Genomic DNA, 16,088 nt, shown 5'->3' on the forward strand with positions numbered 1-16,088 from the left:
TGTATGACAATGACGTGCTATTAAAGGTGAGATGGAGTGTTGAAAAGACTGCCAAAGAGACTAATTGTTCCTGATGACTTCACAGACACCGAAACCTGTGCAAACTGGTGTGTCAATAACCTCTTTTCTCTTTTTCCCTTCCCCCCTCTCTCCTTTTCTTTTTATGCCAATAGTTATCCCTCCCTCTGAGCTGTCCTACACGCACCCCTGCTAGTGCCTGCTGAGTGGTACAATCCAGGCTCCGCAGGCCTTTGTCACGCTCGGAGACACACACTACTCATGCCAGTGTGCGCTTCAGTGAAGTGCGCGAGCCCACCGATCGAGCTGGGGTGTAGTTGTTGTACCCATCAGCCAGAGAAGACAAGAGACGAGTGGAAGCCGCCCTTGCCTTGTCGCTAGCTGGATGAGGAACTCTTCTGCAAGCTAGCCGCCGTGCCGCGGACAGCTAAACTGGGACTTTATTATCTCGGATATTCTCACACCTTCCATCTTGCCACGGATGAAACATTTTATGGGGTTCTGCTGAATAGGTGAGTCTTTTACAACTTCAGTGTGCTCAGACTCCATGAAAATATGTGTTATTCCTCCCCTCTGCTTGGGCTGTAGTGGAGTATTTGATCAAATGATTGCCACATCTTAGTGGTATCAAGACGGTACGGTGTAGAGCTGGGGGAGGGTGAGGCCGCCCCATTGCCCGCGTTTCCCCGTGCCTTTAACAAGCGAGCAATGGAGTATGTCTGTGTGTGTGTGTGTGTGTGTGTGTGTCATGTGTGAGTCGGCCCAGAGGGGTGGCTGTGTAGAGCTCTACAAGAGATTGGGTTCTCACATAGGGTGAAGATGCCGGGATCGAGATGCGGGGGTTGGGGTGCATTTTTCTCACACCCAAGCTGAGGCATACTATTACTACTAGTGAAAAGGAGCTTTTGCTTTGAACTCCATTACAATGTGCTATGGATAAAGTACTGAAAGGAAAACTAAAGAGAGGGTGAAAAACACGAAACAGATGGAACTTAAACTTCATTGGTGTATTTTGTGTTTTGAAAAATTATCAAAATTGATATCTGTAGAGAAAGATCTACAGTGTATATGCAATCAGCAAACTGTTCCATACCATGGCAGCACAAGGTAATATGTTACACACTGTCATGTTAATATCCCTGATAACTGTTCATGTTTAGATCAAATCAAAATTTTATAATTGTATGATTATATGATCTTACTGTATGTTAACATATAGTTGCTCTGATTATGTTGCAGATAATAATTCCAAGTAGGCCTAGTCCAAATTTTTAGTATTCCAGAGCTTAAAAAAAGAAATCTGCTAGTCATTAAACAAAGAGGAAAGAGAACATACAATGTATTTGCCAAATTGTAGAAAGGTGTATGGATTATTATTACAGTTCGACCTTGATTATCCGGCCTCCTATTATCCGGAAATCTCTATTATCCGGATGCGTTCACGCAGTGAAGGACTTTTTTTTTTCATCCAAAAATTGAGAAAAACAAGTGACCTTAAACTCAATCAAAATTTCTACACAACTCACGATTAACCTACAGTATTCCCGACAGAACTAACATAAATTCACATCACATTATCATCGTAAAAGTAAGCAGTCATGATCTATGAATTCACCATAAGAATATGGTTGGAAAACTTGTCAGTAAATCACGGCGCAGTCGAGGCCATATCGCGATTGGTCAGCTTGGACGGCAGCTATATACATTAACATTGTGTCTCCCATATCCGGCCAATTCGCTTATCCGGATGAGCGCCGGTCCCGACATGGCCGGATAATGGAGGTCGAACTGTATTATAATTTTTTTTTTTTTTTAAGTAGAGCAGTAGTCTGATTAAGGAGTGCTTTCCACCAACAATATAGCCTAATGTTTTGAACTGTAGTCCCTATAGCCTATCAGATTTCCAGAAAAGATTTCTAATTCTCCTGCTCCACACATTCACCATGTATGCCTACTTTTTTTTTTTCGAAATACACTGCCAAAGACATTGAATAGTCATGTAACGATTTGAATAGCATTTGTGTGGAGATTTTCTCTTAGGAATGCAAAATTATCTCAGAAAAATAGGGAGGGCCTACTGTATATAGCTAATTCAGCATCATCCATGGACCCATTGAAAAACAGCTATTGCTGAATGGGTCTTTCCCTGTTGAAATAAATAAATGAAATTAAATAAAATCCTGACCACCTTTTTGGGATATGGGACTGATATAGAATGGGTTATTATCCTTTTTATTTACAGCACACTATATACAATTGTCATGGCAAGATAAACTGTCGTTTAACATGGTTATAACCAATTGGTTGAGTGTTCTTAAAGGGGAAGGCTAGTAACTGATCAGTGGGAATCAGTGGAAATGCTGGGAGATGATTGTTCCAATCCTTATGGGATTCATTCAAGAGTTCATTGTATATCTATTGTTGTGTGAAAATGATTTGCTTCAGTATGGTCTCATGTTCAAGTAATGTGCAGTTTAATGCTTCCAGGTTAGCGTCCCTGGTCAGTGACGGAGCATTAATCTGCACATTACTTGAATATGAGACCGTTCTGAAGCAAATAATTTTCACACAACAATAGATATACAATGAACTCTTGAATGAATCCCATAAGGATTGGAACAATCATCTCCCAGCATTTCCACTGATTCCCACTGATCAGTTACTAGCCTTCCCCTTTAATCTCTGTGAAGGGATATAGTATTGGTTGAGATGAGGATTGAGCTTTTAACTTTGCAAGATACCGTTAAGAAACCACTTATGAAATATTACAGAGCATACAATGCTAAGAGGAATTCAGAATATATTTGATGAAAATCAGTTTTGAAATGGTGGAGATATATCCAAAAAGAAATAAAACAAAGCAATCCTAATAAAAGGTGGGTCCCACCTTTTGTAGGATCCCTTTGTTTTGGATATATATCTTAGCCATTTCAAAACCAGTTTTCATCAACTAAACCTTGAATCCCTCTTTAATAGAATTACATGCTTATTCATATTTCATGGGAAGTTTTTAATTATCTCACCAAAAATTTGGAAACCTGAAGCACCAAACTAAAACAATAGCATCCCTTTAAGCAAGTCTCTATAACACCAAACACCCCAAATTAACACCATAACACCAGAGTGTAGTCCCCATAGTGTCCTGATGAGTTCTATAGTGGACTGCTACCTTCAAGAATCGCCTGACCCATTAATAGGTGTAGTCTGTACATTAATTAGCCTGATTTAGTTGATGCGTCGACGATGCCCCCGATGTCCACAAAGCACCCCAATTATCCAGTTGAGTGGGATTGGATGAGATGGAGTAGAATGTTTTAATTAGCCGAGAATGCGACCAAAGTAGTCGTGCCCCACTTGCTGGATCCCACTTTAAAGTGCTCCCTCAAACCCAAAAGTCAGTGTAATGCATATTTCTAATCAATACTTCTCTGGCATACACCATTGGTACATATATCCACCTGCATTTGCTTATCGGGGACAGCTGTCTAGGTCATTAGCAATAACAATAAATGTACTTAAGTACTAATATCATTAGGCCAGTATTTGAAGGCAACCTGCCATGCGAAAATATCATCACATGTATCCATATATGTCACCTTGAGATGATTTTGCTTTGTTATATTCACATTTTCACACAACTGTGCTTACAGGGATTTTTTGTTCTCGTCTGCTATGTACAGGCTTAACCCATTGAGGACGGGCTGATTTTGCCATAACATGCATTTTCTGTAGACGGCTACCCGAGTATTCTTGGGACTCTTCTTTAGTTTGCAAGGTAGACAGATTTTCGTAGAGAACTAGTTAATGTTCTTGTGTAGGGGTGTGTTTATCTAGTCACTTCTTCCCTCTGGTGTAGGATTAAGGTTTCCAAGCAACTTTTAGGGAGATTTAGGCAGTGAGTTACACATTTCTGAAGTAGCAGTAAAAGTGTGATCACAAATGTGTTTGAGCCAGAAATGCATTTCTGCAGAGCTGATGAAAGTAACTTTTTAGGCATTTTGAAATGCACTTTTAGCTGTGACCTGTGTATGCCAACCACTGCCAACTACACATCTCCACTCCTCAGGTCAAACTGGCGCAATGGAGAGCTCTGCACAGTGACAAGGCCTCCCAATCGACTCATCACATGGAGTCGATAAATGCAACAACTCAAGAAGCGCAATCTGAAAGGCATTTACAAACCCGTTTTGATTGTGGATAAATTGAAATGTGTTTCAAACATGGGAAAGTTGGTACAGTGCTTGTAAGTGCAGCCTAGGTTTCTCAAACTGAAATTCTGTAAGAAGCATTGCTTCTTCTTTTCTCAGGGCTCAAATTCACCTTGATGATACCTTGATGACCAGGGTAGCGTCAGAAAACTGGAGAAGGATGCGTAATGCAGATGTGGGTGATTAATCCGAACTCATCGCATCTAGTCGAGAATTGATTTCTCAGGAGGGCTTCGCTTGAAAGTGCTAGCGTATCGCCCGTTGCAAATCAGCTCTGCAGATGAATGTGTGTCAGTGATTATGTTTGTGTGTGTGTCTGTGTGTGTGTGAGAGATGGCTAAAGTGTCAGAGGAAGAGATAAAAAAAGGGAAAAAATAGAGAAAAAGCATAGGATCATAGGATGCCTAGACCCTTTCATCTACTTAAAGGTGAAATGTACAGAGTGCATAGTAGTTCTCAGAAGGGCTCAAAATTCATCTGCCACCACTTTGAATTTGCTTGTGCACAGCATATTGATAGGGTCTACCAAGAAGCTTTAGAAAGAGAAAGAAAAGAGATAGCAAGTAGGATGCTATTAAAGTTCCTTTCATCTACAAATCATCCAAATTTGTGTGTAAGAACAGTAAGATTCCATTACATATGTACACTTGTGTGTGCTGTGAGTATAAAAAGGGACAGTATACAAGTACAATCATAGTTTTAGTTGAAAAGGGGCTTCAGGTTTCCAATTTTTTGTGAGATAGTGAGAAACCTGTTCGGTAATATGAAAGAGCATACAATTCTAAGAGGAATTCAAAGTTTGTTTGATGAAAACTAGTTTTGAAATGGCTGAGATAACCAAAAACAGTGCAGGTCCTAATACAAGGTTGGACCTACCTTTCATTACAACCACTACATATTACTTTAAGCTTGGATACCTCAGCTGTTGCAAAACCAATTTTCATCAAATAAAATTGGAATTAATGTTAGAACTGTATGCTCTTTAATATTTCTTAAGTGTTTTTCTAATTATCGTGCGAAAAATTTGTAATCTGAATCCCTACCTCAATCAAAACTATACCATCCCTTTAAAGAGAGAGAGAGAGGGGAAAAAAAAGAAAGATAATGAGATTCCATTTGTTTGCTCAGCGAGCTCATGCTGGAGTTTTAATGATACCTCTGCTGTCAATAAAGATGTATTTTCTGGCAGGGAAGATGTACATAATGCCCGCTGGTATTAATCGACACTGACTCACGCACCCACTCGCATAGTAAATGATGCCCTGCTCTTGTGGCATCGTGCGAGTAAGTATTGAGCGTAGTGTTGCGCATAAAAAGGAGCAGCACCCATGTCTCTTTCAGAATCTACCTGTTGGGCCTCCGTCAATCTCAGAATGCTAAATGAGAAACATAAATCTGCCAGGAGCATACTATGTAAAACACTCACCTATTGCCTCTTGTACAGTTGATGCTATGCACATACATGTGCCATTATAATCAGTGGTAGTGTGTAGGGTATGTTAAATGCCGTCAATGCAAGAGTTAATCATGTGGAAGGATTTGTGCAGGTTGTCATGGTAATTAGCTGCTGTTTTCAAGTTTATGGTTAACCACAGAACAATGCAGTGGGCAGGATAGAGTTCCCATACAAGAGATATATTTCTTATCCATTAGTCCCTATGTATTTCAATGTTATAAAAATGCAATTTGTAGGTATCACTGTGTTCATTTGACTAATGTACATCTTGACTTTGGAAGAGAAATGGATGGAAAGTGGAAAAGTATTAAATGGAAAGTAGAGAGCTGTCCATAGCTGAGGGGTGAGTGATAGAGAGTTAAAATGTAAAAAAAGATTTGCTGTACATACAGTGTGCATGTTTGTCTTGGAAGATCGATTCAGAACTTACACAGTACAGACTACATGTATTAAACCCACAAGCCATTTTGAGAGATACAATGTACATTTGTAGTACAGACTGAAAAGAATATGAAACTCGCAGGAAGCGGGGGAAATGTGTCGTTAATTTAAATCAGCGATACCCTGAAAATTAATCACTTGTGATTGTGTTCATTATACACATTCCTTGGAAATAGCAGCTATACTTGCTGACTCAAGGAACCCTGAACCCTCCATCCATCCATCTCTCTCTTTTTCTTCGTCATCTGTCTTCTTCTTTTTCTCCTTCTCCTTCTTCTTCTTCTTCTTCTTCCTCTCCTCCTCCTCCTTCTTCTCCATTTTCTTCTTCTTCATTTCAGTTTCCCCTTCCTTTCCTCCTCCTTTTCCTTCTCCTTTTACTAAAATTTGGTGGTATCTTTTCCTTGCCTCTTTCTTCCAGCTATTCTATCATTCCGTCTTTCTTCTTCATCTACCTTCCTCTTGTTTACTTTCCTCTTCTTTCTCTTCCTTTTCCTTCTCTTTTCTGTACTATTTTCCTCTTTTCCTACCATCTTTCTTCCATAGCTACGGATTTTGTGCTCTGTCCCTCTCTATCTCTCCTTTTGCTATATAATTATCTGTCTTTCTTTCCCTCTATCTATCCTTCCCTCTCTATCTCTCTTTCAATCCTTCTCTCCCTCTGTCTCTCCCCCTCCGTCCCCCTCCATCTTCCCTCTCTCCCTCACCATCTCTCCTTCTCTCTCCTTTGATCAAAATCCTAACCATTACTCTCCAGTATCACTTGTCAGACCTCGTTCTTCCGGCCAATATTTGCTGCCGGCGACTGTTAACGTTGTTGGCTAGCGGCAAAATTGCCCAAAACTCCTTCCCAAATTGCTTCGAGTGGAGCACTCCCAGAGCATGGCAAATATCAACGGCAGGCAGACTCTGGAATTAGCTGCGGAGAAGGCGGAGCAGGCTGGAGGAGGGGAGGGGAAGGGTGCCACTTCATCCTGTTCTGGTTGCTATGGAAACTGAGATGATGTATCGTAATTTTGTTACATTTACAAACTGCAGGTTCAGTCATGGTGTAGACCTAGTAACTTATCTACGTATACAGATAGTTGAAACTCTCACAATAGTCCAAATGAATTTAGTTTACTAGGATACACCATGTATGTTTGTGTGTATGTGTGTGTGCTTATGTGTAATTTTATGTGAATTAATTCCTTTTCTAATTCAGAGCAGCCGAGTCTCTGTGATTTTGCAAAGGCTTCTTGAACACTCAAACATTTCTTCCATCTTCTGTTTGAAGATCGTGGATATCCCTCTGATTCAGGAATTATCATTAAAATACGTCATTCCTACGTATATATGTATACACATTGGATATATAATGTGCCAAAAACAAGAGAACAGACAAACAAACCATATGTGTGTTCAAGTCTAATTTTTTTATATACAGGACTTCCAAACAATTTCCTGAGTAGTTAAGTTTGGAGTGTAGCAATGAACAAAGAAATTTATATTTGTACACACGCGTATGTCACATTCATGTTGGGGTCAGAGTTTATATTTCACATTGAGACATTGTAAAATGTGCAAATACATGTAGCACCCAATGCAAGAAATTTGCAAAAACGAAAGCCATGTGAAATATATGGCGTATATTTAATACTCCCAGATTCCTTTGTGGAATCTCCCTGACTTTGAAGGCTAAATGTTAACTCTTAACGTGCCATGGTCGCCGAACGGCGACCTTAGTGCTGACGTGCCATGGTCGCCGATCGGCGACAAAGAAGAGCGCGAAAAACATTGATTATTTAAGTTCTTATGGTACCATAATGTGTTACACCAAGAAACTGACAATGATATGTACTGGTAGCTGACTAGCATAGCCATCGTTTTCACCAAAAATATGAGTATGCTTACATTGGAAAATTTTGAGTAAATACGTGGTTTTTCGGCTAGATGTATTTTTTTCGCGTCGGGAAAATCCGCAGCGAGCGCACCCTCTGCGAGATTTGTATAGATCAAAAGTCTCATTGGTAAACCACGCGTGTGTATGCTATTTAATCTGCGTGTATTGCCTATGCGGTTCCAGTTGTATTGTTCCGCTTGGATGCTGTCCGGCGGGAAGCTGCTTTGATTTTGTCCCTCAAAGACGGTAAGCTTGCGTTCGTCGGTCAAGTCTTTCATCCTTTTATTTTGGTGAACTTCACTAATCGTCCCCACGCTAGCATACAAAAGAAGAAGACGCTTTTGTTCTTGTCTTATGCACGTGTGCAGTGAACGGAAAGTAGACCTGTAAACTATGCCGCTTGGTACCACACGTAGTTCGTAGTTTGTTTTGGCGTGATTACCTTCTCCTAGTTCGAAGCGAAATGAAATTCAAAGTAGAAATCTAGTGTTTCGGAATTTCAGACAAAATATAGATCGCAAAAGATGAACATTATTTTGCTTAGTTCAGTTTAAAAATTGTAGGCAGCGTTCGCAAAGAGCGAATAGAGCTGTTGTTTTGAGCGACGACATGCAAATAGTACAAATACTAATCAACACTGGTTTTGACCCAAAACCGATTTTTTTTTTCTCAAACTTACGAAAGTGACTGGAACTGTAATTTTAGCGCAAACTGGCTGTATTGGTTTTACTCCACCGATATGAAAGTACATTATAGAGCCTGATTTTCTATATGTATGTGACGATGTGCACGTGAAAATCAGTCAAACTATGTTGTTTTCCATGTACTGGTTTTTGTTTTTGTGCTTGCGTCCACGGTTGCATTTTTTTTTTTCTTTGAGGGTTTCTCTTCAATTGGTCTTCATACTGTACCTCTTTCGGCATGCCTTCTCTCTTATTATGTTGCTTCTTCTTTTCTCTATACATTTTGAAGAAAACTAGTTTTCACGCATTGAGCGTATCTCCGTATCAGTAAAATTTGTCATTGTCCTGCCGTATTTTGGAGGATGTTTTGGTTCTTGTAGCTTTCCGGCTATAAATAGCGTGTAAATAACATTGGCTATGGGAACAGTAAATGTCTCTAACTACGTACTCTCGAATTAGCGACCAGAATCGTTGCGAACGTCAAGAATATTTATCTTATTTCTTTTGGCCAAAAACAAAAACAAAATCAAAACAAACAAAAAAGAACCATCGTCAGTCGATTGGTGTATTATAGAAATTGTTTACTCAACCACGCAAAATGATCAATAATTATTTATCATTTCATGATAACAAAAATCGAAGCTGTATCGTTTATCGCCAAGCAATGATGCAGACACAATCCCTACAGCACAGTCTCGATAAAGTAGAACAGAATTCGTAGACAGCCAATATCAAATTCGCAAACGGGTTTTCTTGTTTGATTTTGATTTCAACTGTTTAGGAAGCTCGAAACCTATAATTTGATAGGTTTCCAAACATTCATCGCTCAGTGAGACACAGAATTAAAGTATATTTACGCATTTATGTTATTTGTTGAGCTTTGCTTATCGTTTATCCTACCTCTTATAGAAACGTGTTATTTTCCCCGAGTCGCAGGTGAAGAGGAAAATGTTCAAACTCAAGCAAATCCATCAAAGTTATTATTACGTAGGACTTTAGATAAGAGAGAGAGGGAGAGAGAGAGAGAGAGAGGATGCAAAGTAACATCAAACTATTTGTTAGCATGCAGATTTTGAAAACTTCAAACTCAGATCCCGCTGTTCAGTCCTTGGAGTAAAACAGTGTTGGAGATCACACAAAAAAAGAAAGAAAGAAATGTCGGATGATGCTGCTTCATGAAAACTGTGTCACAACGCAATGAAGGTACGAATTCAAGTACGGAACTAACATCCATCGGCTATTATAAACCAATGAAGGAACTTCAACAGTAGAGTGATCGATGTTATGATTTCCATGAACGTTCAAAATAATTCTGATGGTTACAAATCGCTCGGTATGAAACCTATATTGGCAGGCGCTATAGAGATTTCTGACGCCATGTGAAAGTATGGAATGTGCCGTTGAATAATGTCATATTCAGATAATCAAATGTTTCACGGCGAATGAGACTAAAGACAATCAAAGACAGCAAACATTGAAAAAGCATACCAGCAATGTAAAACGTGATTTTATACTTGTCGGCACCTACAGTTTTGTCTTCTTGTCACCAATTTTGCTATGCAGATCAGGCCTACTGTCAGGGGGCTTTTGATTCTTTTTAAGTGTTATTTGTACCGTAATGATTTTGTTGAATGTAATTGCATTGTTCGCTCCTTCATCATGATATGTGTAAAGCTGCCTTTCCTTTCACTGTTTATCTGTGTCATGTTTTAGTGTCTTGTCTCAATTCGTTGTTATTTTCGCTGTTCTGATCGGGCTTTTGGAAATTTCAAATCTGACTGAATTCATTCGTTTGCAAGATTCAATTACTTCACAACTCTGGCCGCATAGTTCACAAGTACAGCGCTATTGAACTTTACTATTTCAAAGTGAGATGATCGTTTCGAGAATGAGAGGGCTCCTCCCAACGTAGCGCTATTTTACCGAATCATGAAATGAATGGTGAGCTTTTCAGTTGCACGCACATGGCTTCAAACACCAGCGCTGGGCTTACAAGCACGTGGTGTGCTGCTCCGAGCGACTGACCTCGTGGTGCTGAGATTGAACTGGTTTTCTAGCCAAACCCACTTTACTTTGATTTCTCTGGATTGGCAATAAACACAAAAGTGGTATACTACCGTGAATTAACTTTGTTATAATATTTTGGTAATGTTGTGATCGGATGGACAGTGGCTGGCAATAGGTTGATCGGATCAACATTCTTGATTGATACAGCGTTAGACAAATAAAAACCGGAAGGCGTGTGCACTTTTATCGGTCAGATCACGGCAGCATCTTCGCTTTCGGTCAGGAGTCATGTTCATCCTTCAAGCTGCCCCTAGCAACCGCTAGTGTGTATTGTACTCAATCAGTACTCGGATGATCTCTGCCGTTACCAAGGAATTGCGCGCGCACAAATCCTCGCTGACAAAGGCCTGCCGATTTCAATAGAGTGCGCCCGCCCGTAGTCCGCATAGACAAAAGAAGGATTAGAGGGTGCTTCCTTCTCAAGTGGACAAAAGACACTTTCCAGGGCCCGGGACAATTAGTTTAGTTTCAAATACAGGATCTGGGACTAAAGGACTCAGATTTGGGAATGAATTACTGAGGCAGAAAGAGAAATTGCTAAGACAAAATAAACCGCTTGTATCTTTGGAATCATACAATTCTAGAAGACAATTTTGCTATCATTTGAAACGGGAGATGTAGCTCTAAAACTTTCTCACAGAGTCAAGGAGCGTTCTATTGAAGAAAAACCACGACTGACTCTTTCTTTTCATACTACACAAAAATTCCAATAATTTTTTGATGATATTATTCATTTCTGCAATATTTCAAGTTCAGATAGATATTACGGAAAACTGACTACATGGCACGAAAGAACAATCATTTCTTGATATTTGTTGTGTAGAACTCAATTCAAAACAGTCGATAGTTTGAAAGATATGGCAGTTTTAAATTACATTGTCAGTCCAGTTTCGATATATTCTGGCCTTAAGTAAAAACCTCTGGCACGTTAGGGGTTTTGGGCCTGGCACATTAAGAGTTAATACTAGCCTTGCTAATTGTATCTTTAGACTCAGTTGAACTCCCTCTCATGAGGATTACACTGTACGAGCTGAAATTTTTGCGTACAGATATTTTCGCGAATTGCTACTTGGAGGACATTTTCACGTGTTGTTAATTTCGCGGTTGCGAGGGTCTAACTGAACTTAGTTATTCGCGCGTCGTTATTTTTGCGTGTTGTTATTTTCGCGGTTCAAAGGCGATTCGCGAAATTCGCGAAAATAAAACCATCGCGAAAATTTCAGCTCGTACAGTATGTGTTTGTGATATATTATATATCAGGTGCTAATAAATGCAACACTGAGGAATGCTGCTGAAAATAATTTTCAGCTGGCAGGACAGTCTGCCACTGCATAGTTTACAGATTTCCAAGGCTACTGTAAAACGTGATATATTCGCGGCACGAAATTTTCGTGAATTGGAGCCGACGGCCTTTTTCGTGGCATGAAATTTTCATGATTTGCCACTGGCGTTCAATGCATATAGTGTAGACAAGAAATTTCGTGTGCATTTTAATTTTGCAAATCTTGGCGCTCGCGAAATTCGCAAAATTAAAATGCATGCGAACATTCCTCGTTTTACAGTATTACTGGATGCCCATTGCATTAGTTGAAACTCTTGATTTCTTGGCCTGCATGTACAGTAGTGTGGTGTAACCACACAGTTTTTTTTTTTCATTTCGGTGTGAACAACAATGTCAAATATTGTGAATTTTTATGTCACAATTTTTCCCACATGAGAATAGGCCTGGGTATTGACGCCCAAGTTTCAAATTTCATTTCATTGACCGGCCTGGGAATGGAAGTCAAAAAACGTCTGCCGGCAACGACATTCCAGGACCGAGTGCTCTTTGGATTTTAGTCGAAACGATGGATAATATCAAACATGCACTATACAAACTGTATGTCTGCACAGTGATGCATCATACAAAATTAGTGCATTGCGCAGTCTCCTCAAAGTGTTTGCTTTTGCAAAAAGGGACTTTGGTCACATTGCTGTGTTTGCAGGCACACAGGTTCGAAGTAGATTATTCCATTGTGAAGAAAAAAATCAAGTCTGTTCGCCGCTCGCGGGCAAACAAGGACCGAGGCAAGGCGGTCAAAGGCAGATGATTAGGGGCAATGTGTGATGCATATCACACGCTGATCAAACAGTCACAATGTGTGGACTTCCTGTACGTTGCTATGTGTTTGTTTGTATGCTAGTGTGTCTTTACACTGTAAAAAACCATACATTTTTGCATGCTGGAGTTTCACCAGGAGCCAAGATTCGCCTCCTTAAAATATGTGCACGGAAGGTTGTGTATAGACACAATGCATTGAATGCCAGTTGAAATTTGTGACAGTTTCATGCCCCAAGAGTTTTTGGTTTTACAGCAGTCTGAGTGTCCTCAGGGCTCAAAATAAATGCTTTTATACAAGGGAAGTGTACTCAACCGTGTGTGTTGATTCATGTAATGTAGGAATATCCACTAGGACTCAAGTGGAGGACATTCAGTGAAAGTTTGAGGAAAATTGGACAATACACCCAGAATCTTCAATGTATTCAAGTTTTATTTGTCTTTTTGCTGTCCCTGCTAGATGGGAGCTCTACTACAAGTTGTGATATGACAGTAGTGTAGGATTTTCAAAGGAAAATTTAAAATGAAGTTCATAAAAAATTCTTTTCCTCAGACAAAGACAGAACACTTGACCGACAACTCTGCCTCCTCTGTTAGAAGCAGCTCGAAAATGATGTTTGTCGTATAACGTTTCTCATCTCATGTCAAAGGAATGTAATGCCTACTTTTTTTAACATGGATATATACCATGTGTGAAATTCCTTGTATAAACACTAGAGTTGTTTTTACCTGCACCCCACAAAAAGTAGAATAGAATAATTTTACTGATTACAATGAGGTAATGTTAGGTATTTGGTAGTTTTTTAATTGCAAATTGTTAGCAGTGTTCACAAGTACTGTACATCATGGAAGACTTCCTACATACCTATGTACAAAGTATTTGAAAAGACTACAAGTAATCAGACTTCCTTCATATTACAATACCTCCAACCTGAAAGTTATCTTACGGAAGCACAGAGGTTGCCTCAAATCAATAAAAGGCATCAATATAAGATGTCTTGGGAGATCCCATGCACTCTCTTTTTATACCAAAGGTACATTCCACCTTGTAAACTAATGCGCCCTGCTGGTCATTGGACCGTGTTATTAGAAGAGAATTGCAGTATTACTTTACATGTGCCTGGCCAACAGAGTTTTTTTTCCCCAAGTGTCATTAAATCAGTTTCTTGATTATAAAGAGGGTCCAGAATTTCGTGAATGTGACATTTTCAGAGATCAGTGTCAAATTTTTACATTGCGCCTCCTCCAATCTTGCTCTCGCCACATACAAAATTGTACAAATGACTGACTCTGAATGCACTGCAATCTACATTACAGTATATCATCACCTGAGAACCAGAAAGGCTCTAAAGCGTTCTGAGATTTGAGAATAAATAAAAAATGAAACAATCAATTTTCATGACATTAAAAGTTCAAATTCAATCAAAAGTGGGTAGATTAAAGTTCCAAATATAGGTCAAAGTAGTCCCTTTGTGGTTTTAACTTTGAACATTTTACTGAAAATAAAAATAATTTGAGATTGAAACCATTACGTAGAGGAGATTTGTAGCTCTGCAACATGATACTATCAATTCAGTAGGCCCTACCCCCAAAATTGCAATAAAGCCCTTCTCCTTCTCAGCCGACGATATATGTGCATCATACATATTTCAAGTTCCCATCTGTGATACAAACTCACAGAGTATTTTGTTGTTGCTGTTTGTTTTTTTTTCTAGGATGGTGTATGATTCTTGCTTTGGACGATGACTACACATGCAAATGACAGGGTATGGTGAAAAAAAAAATCAATGATTGTGCATGCAGTACTTGGAGTCTGAACACAGAGCTTGTCTATATCTGGAGGATCAAAGGCACATTGTTGTGTGTTGGTTCAGTTCACACAGCAAAAAGTCTTGATTGAGAAGCGGTGGGCGATGCTGTGAAAGACGTACTAATGTGACGTGCGAGGAATATCCAATTATGAGCACAAAGGGTATACAGGTGCAGTGAGCCTCAATCCATTGTAGGCTAAAGACCTGAGTATTGATTGCTGATTCAGTCTGCTTTACTGGCGTGATCTTAATAACAGGATGTCAAAGTCCTACCTTGAACGCTCATTGTATAGTGATATTGTACATGAGATATTGTGCATCAACTACTAGTAGACAGAATGTAGGTTTTGTTTGTTTGTTTGTTTGTTTTTTGCATCGGAAGTGCAAAAAAAGATCTTGTGCCAGTCCATGTCAGGATAATAGATCTGGAATTAAAGTGATTTTACAGTGGATAACCAAAGCTTGACTGCATCAGTATTCACATCTTATGCATACCCATCAGAGATTATCAAATTGTGCCTCTCGTGTAAACATGATGTGATTCTTGTGTACATTGGTGGACGTACATCTCATTTCGGAGTATGCATGGGACTGATGAAGTGATGTGGGGATCCAGGGAGTGTATCATGTGACACATTCCTTGCATTTCCTGTCAGGAGGAGTCCTTTTGCTGTTCTCAGCGCACGTTGAACTTTGACCCCACAAACATGGGCAAGAAGCAAAGGCATTCTGTTCGTAATGTTTGATGGAGAAGAGAGCATAAAACGCATCATTTGTTTAATATACAATGTTTACATGGCCTACATTCTGCGGACTGAACTTGACTTACAGTTGGTACTAGTCAACTGTTACAGCTGTAGGCCTACCGGTACTTGATGTGTGTGTGTGCACTTGTGTTAGTGTATTTCCTATCTATATGTGTGTGTATTTTCTTTTTCGCTAATGCACCAAGCACCTACCGTACATTTAGACCCATACATGCATACACATAGGATCATACAACCTTCCAGGAAGTTTGAAAGGCTCTATTAGAATCTTTTTTGATGTTACAGCATGGACTCCAGATATATTTGATAATGAGTAGAATTACAATGGTTTTAGCCGTTAAAAATACATATACAGTCAAACCTGTCTATAGCGGCCACCCAAGGGATACGGGAAAAGTGGCCGTTATAGACAGGTGGCCGCTATAGACAGGTAACATGTATCATCGTTGTATACATCTATATATACTTACATGTACATGTATGTGTGTACGTATGCACATGTGTGTATCATACATAGAACAATACCAGTGTTTATGAAATTGTTGCACAGTACATGTAGCATGTGCACAGTCATGAAGAAAGTGCATTATTGTGACTGAATAAGTGATGAATGCAACGATGGTGATCACTGAACGTTGCCCAGGAATGACTGGCACGGCT

At 39.5% G+C, this 16,088-nt stretch overlaps 1 protein-coding gene across 1 annotated transcript in view; it reads left to right on the plus strand.

The window, feature by feature from the left end:
* Positions 1–330: 330 nt before the first annotated feature.
* The window catches only part of LOC139744747 (vang-like protein 1), a 50,229-nt gene continuing 34,471 nt past the window's right edge, over positions 331–16,088 (plus strand). Inside the window, exon 1 of the mRNA XM_071655170.1 lies at positions 331–530. The gene's annotated coding sequence lies outside the window, so the exon portion shown is untranslated. The remainder of the gene's footprint in view (positions 531–16,088) is intronic.

Source organism: Diadema antillarum, unplaced genomic scaffold (genome assembly GCF_040938485.1).
Source record: "Diadema antillarum isolate AM-2024a unplaced genomic scaffold, OU_Dant_1.0 seq00001207_RagTag, whole genome shotgun sequence".
NCBI lineage: Eukaryota > Metazoa > Echinodermata > Echinoidea > Diadematoida > Diadematidae > Diadema > Diadema antillarum.